The following is a 5,480-nucleotide window of genomic DNA, read 5'->3' on the forward strand; positions in this document are numbered from 1 at the left end:
ATCGGAACAAAACGGAGGTTTGGAGGCGCCATGTCAACTGTGCACGGCCCACTTCCCGAAGTCGAGACGACTTGTTGGGCATTCTTCATTCTGTCCTCCTTAGCAGACACTCAGGAGGACAGACATTGAAACGTCTGAATAAATTGTTTTTTGTGTTCATAACGGATCTCCGCTTTTGGAACATTTTTGCCATGGGAATCGGAATCTACTGACTTCAGGGGAAAATTGAGGGTGGGATTTCCCCTTCCCTTCATTACTGGACTAGCTGACCTCCTTCCACACTTCTATTATTGTGAAGTTAAGGTCGATCAGGCTAGGCCTCACAGTCCTACCTTAAAATGGGTGGACCTCGATCTCCGCTGCAAAATAAGTAAGTTGCGCGCGGGAAACTTCCAACAGCGAATTTAGACTAACCTGGACAGACAAATGCAAACATCAAACTTGGACTAACCTAATAATAAACTAACCAACGTGGTGTTCCATCGTGTCTGCCCCGCTAAGCCTAACGGTCGCTAAAATTTGGCTTTTCGCTAAAACGACTTGGACAGACATCGAAATTCCACGAATTTGGGTGGTTAAATAGTGATACCGTGTTTTTAAACACGGCATACCATGTTACGAAGCAATCGAGAATTCTCTTTGATTTTCCTTGTTTCGAGAACGGGAATTTCCAAATCAGGGATTTCGCAACCGGGAATATCGAGGTCCACCCCTTTATTTCGAGGTACACCCCCATAAAATCTGTATTCTAAATTAGTCCAAATAAGAAATCCTGAATCCCGATTATTAAATTGTAATAATGCCCTGCTGTAATTTAATTTTCGAAATACGATACACATAAACAAGACTATTTGCTTTACAAGTTGGAACGTGCAACAATTATGATTCTTTAACAAATGACGCGTTCTTCTCTTCCCGAGTTCAAGCGCGTCAGTTCGTCGTATCCCTCTTCCTTGCAGCACAAGTGAGTATGCAGTAATATGTGCGTACCAAAGCTGAAGTGCACATAAGTGTTCACACAGGCACATAAATGCCACGCCCAATGCTTTTTCTGGCTATATTGTGCAAAGTTTAGACATTGACCAGAAAAGAGTTGGTTTCAGGATGACTCTGTTGTCTTAGGACAGAATGTCTGACATATACACTCTTAAAAATGAACTTCACCGCATAGCACCATCGTGGCCAACCATCATCTCGAATGATATCGTTATCTGCCCTGATTTGTTGAAAACGGGAGGCGTACGCCTTTTCTGTGACAATTATGAACAGCATAAGTGTCACAAAAATGGCGTACGCCTCTCGTTTTCAACAAATCAGGGCAGATAACGATATCATTCGAGATGATGGTTGGATACGAGCGTGCTATGCGGTGAAGTTCATTTTTAAGAGTGTACGCTTGATTCTTATACTATCCAATCCTCCAACCAGTTGCAGGATGTGTTATTGCAAGACTGATAGCCTGAGGCTGTGTCCCGCATACCCGTCCTCATTAGCGCCCAGGTATTTGCGACGAAGCGATCGCAGCCTCCACAGCGCCACTTCATCTTTTCCGGCGACTATAGCGCTCGATACACGACAATCAATCGAGTGTCGTCAGTCTTATGCGCTCAAATGTACAGTGTATTAGCCTGTTGCTGGTCAACCTTGTTGTTATTGCTTGCCGGTGATGCTGAGTCAAATCCCCGACCTTGTAGAGAACTTTCTGGCCAAGAGCAAGTGTTCAAGAACGAAACTCACACAGGAACTGTAATGGTCCTGCCACGCCGACGTCCTTTTTTTTAAATTCCGTGTTAGCACGCGAAGGAACTGTGGCTTTGAGCGCGCGTAGTACAGACGCGGACAGAGACAGGAGAGCAGGAAGGATTGGGGGACAGGGGGTTAGTATGCGGCCTGGGCCGACTTCAGGGGGGACTGTGCCGACATTCTTGTGGAAGGTCTGCCGGAAAACCCAGGGAAAACCCCAGGCAGCACAGCCGATGCGGGGATTCGACCCCGCGTCACCTTCCCAGTCTCGGCGAGCGATCATCCTAACCACTATGCCACGGGAGCTGGTCGCCGACGTCTGCAAATCACCGGATACCGTATCATAGCCGGGGTCAGATTACCTTTTGTTGACGCGATAGAAGAGCGTGGGAGCGATGTACCGAGATGTAACGGAACGGAAATCGAAGTGAACGAACACTCTGGGTTGGGCTCTCGAGGGAGTCACTTGCAAGGGAAAACTCACTGGCGCAGTCGACAGGATCCCTATCACCGTCTAGCAGAACACCAACGCGGTGCAGTATACCGAACAAAGGGTCATCCTGAGTCACGGAGCCTCATTTCGTCAAGACGTCGAAGTCTGCAAGCAGCATCGCACTGCCAAGTTTGCCGAAGTGGGCGAGGAAACGCACTGGCGGGCGACGAGCAAGAGAAAGCGGCAAGACATCGAGAAAGCCGGCAGTGAGAGGAAACTCTAAGCTACGGGCACGAACCGAGAAACTTCAGGGCACGGAAGTCATTGGGGACTGCGAGGTCGTCTACGTAAGGTAGGACTCTTTGGGCTATTTTCTTCGGTTCCACGATGTCTGTACAGCTACGCGGTCCGCGGGGAAGCCAGCGAAGAGATCCGGGATGATAAAAGCAGTACTTGTGCCTATATGCCAGTGTCAGAACCATTGGTGCCCGCATAGTTCAAAAGGCTAGAGCTGTTCATAAATTTCGAGTTAGCAGAAGGTGTACATATATGCAAGGAGCGGCAATTCTGTCGTGCCTTGGCGGAGACGACCCCGAACGGATTCTCGTAAAATTCTCGCTTTTCACGAACTGAAGGTGAAGTCCCATTTCGCGTAACGCTAATCGCCCATCCCACGTCTTTAATCCGATAACTTCGAGGCGAAATAGGACGTAATTAAGGAACAGCACGGGACAAAACACCAAAGTCAAATGAAGCTAGAAAGGAAAATAAACTCACCACAAGAGTAACTTTGCTCATGAACCCAACCCAGGTGCCAGGTGCTAACGGAGGTGACCGAGGTCTCTGTGAACAGTGTGACCGTTAAGTTCAATGTTAAATCCTGTGAGAAATTGACGAGTGTAGGACTTGATGCAAAAGCACTGACATCGTTGGTGTCAGAAAGAGTTGGGTCCCGAAAGAAATGGTCCCTGCTGGCATGGGAAGAAAAAATGGTCCCGTGCGCGCCGATAGCGCGCCGATTTCCCATATATTCCAACATACGAAGTCTATAGAGGCAGCATCGGACAGCACGCGACCTTTCCTAATTTAATTTCCTAAGTAATTTAATCCTAAGTAATTTTTTCCTACCATGCAAGATGGGACCATTTTTTCCGGGACCGTCCGTTCCGGGACCATTTTTTGCTACAACCGGAGGAGATGCATTCCCTCTGAATTCACTACGACCCAAAGTTGTAAAGACATTCGGCTAAAAACCGCTTTGTGGATATTTAGCCCGCTGGGGTTTATTAGCAGGGAAGGGCTGGCTGTTGTTGGCTGTTATGGTGCTGTGAGTAGACAGCCGTCTAAAGCTCTGTCAGCACCCCCTAGTGGTGCTTTTTAGTCACGCATACACGTCGCATAACTAATTTCTTATCTGTAAAGATTGATTGATTAAAAAAAAAATCTCGAGACATGAGTTCCGACAAAGTCGGGATAGGCTGATCCAGTGCACGTAAATAGAAGAAAAAGTGGAAAAAGCAAAATAAATGCAACCCAAGATGTCCAAACAGGGGTCAACTAATGAATGAGTCCGATTAATGAGACCATAGCTCAGAAGTCCGTAGACCAAATAGAGCAATGGACCTCAATGCACACTGCACAAATGTAGCATGCCACAGAGACTTCAGACGGTGGCGAGAGACATGATGTCAAAAATTGCACAACCGCGTGCATGGCCGGCACTCGGCGACCCACAGGCCAGCACCCAATAACTTTTTCGGTGCGGAAAAATCTGTCAGTTTTAAAAAGTTCACTAAAAAAAGGCCCGTGTTCTCGTGCTGTGTCGTGAAGTTTCTTGTGTTGATACCTCTTTGGGTGTATTTGTATCATGAGTTATCCGGAACTGGGACGAGCGAAGCGACGGATGCGCTTTCCTATGCCCTCACATAGTATTCGAGACATGCATTTACAGGGAATAGAGTCCTCAGAAAAAAAATTAATAAAATCACTCATGTCGTCCCTGTAACAGCCATTAACCGAATTCAATACCGGCCGATCATTTTCGTTTACTGTGTTGAAGGAACTTTCCATATGCGCTTCCACTTTCCTTATCGCTACCTGCTCCGATTTCGCAAATATACCGTAACCGTTTCCTATTAATAATTAGGAAAGAAGGGGAACAGTGCTTTGCGCTATGGTCGATCCCATGGCGGGTGAGGTTGACGTACGTACTATTGAATCGAACGGACCACGAAGACCTCGTATATGTGGGCTCAGGATGAGATCCAGGCGCACACGAGAGACATGTTGCACAAAGAGCAGTAATAGATTCGAGTACGAAAGCGCAAATTGAGTTCGAAGATTCAAGCGGATGAGAGTGTTGATAGGAGTTCCTTTGTTGAGAAGCAGAAGTGTGGAGTAATGCTAATTTGTGTTACATTATGTGGAAGAGTAACGAGTAATGTATCACCATCATATCTTTTGGCCCGGTAAGGGGTAATGACATTACTCGTTACTCTTGTTGAAAATTCACGCACTGTCTAAAGCCACCTGTTATGAATTGTGTCTTGTGCGGTCAAGGAAATTCCCCAATGGGGTTTTTCTCAGACATTTTTGGCACATCCCAGGTCACCAAAAAGGAGAACATAATCTAAGTTAAAGCCCCTAGTCCAAGTACACACTAAACTTTTGTACACCCTTTTGAGTGTAAGGTGGGTGTACCACAACTCACACCCCTTTGAGTGTAAAAGTTTGTAGGTGTAATGAGATACACCTACCTCTGTCCAGGGTGTATTTCACAGTACCTTCAAACTTTTACACTTAAAAGGGTGTGATACACCCACATTACCTCTGAAAGGGTGTAACATCTACTTAGCGGGTGTGCGGCTTGTTGGTCTACACTGGTAATTGAACGGTACCCTAACTGATTCAATTTTTGGTGTCAATTAACACTCTTAAGCAATGGAGTAACATGTGCAGCTTTCTTTCCATAGTGAGTGTCTATCATGCATATCAGCCAAAGTAAATGCATAACATGAACATGTAATGCATTGTGTTCTCCTAATATAGCAATTCCGAACTGGTGCCATATTCGACCAGTATACGGTCTGATATACAGATAAGGATATACGCGCTTAAATTTAGAGATCGATTTGAAACATCACATAAATGGGATGACGAACCAAAACCTCACTTAGAAAGGCATTTCCTTTCTAAGAGAAAACATATACTATATACAGGGTACGTGTTCCAGCTAAATACGAACATATATCTTTTAAAAATCTATATATATCACTTTTTCCGAGATGAAATAAATTGCAATATA

Source organism: Ornithodoros turicata, chromosome 1 (genome assembly GCF_037126465.1).
Source record: "Ornithodoros turicata isolate Travis chromosome 1, ASM3712646v1, whole genome shotgun sequence".
In the NCBI taxonomy this organism is placed as follows: domain Eukaryota; kingdom Metazoa; phylum Arthropoda; class Arachnida; order Ixodida; family Argasidae; genus Ornithodoros; species Ornithodoros turicata.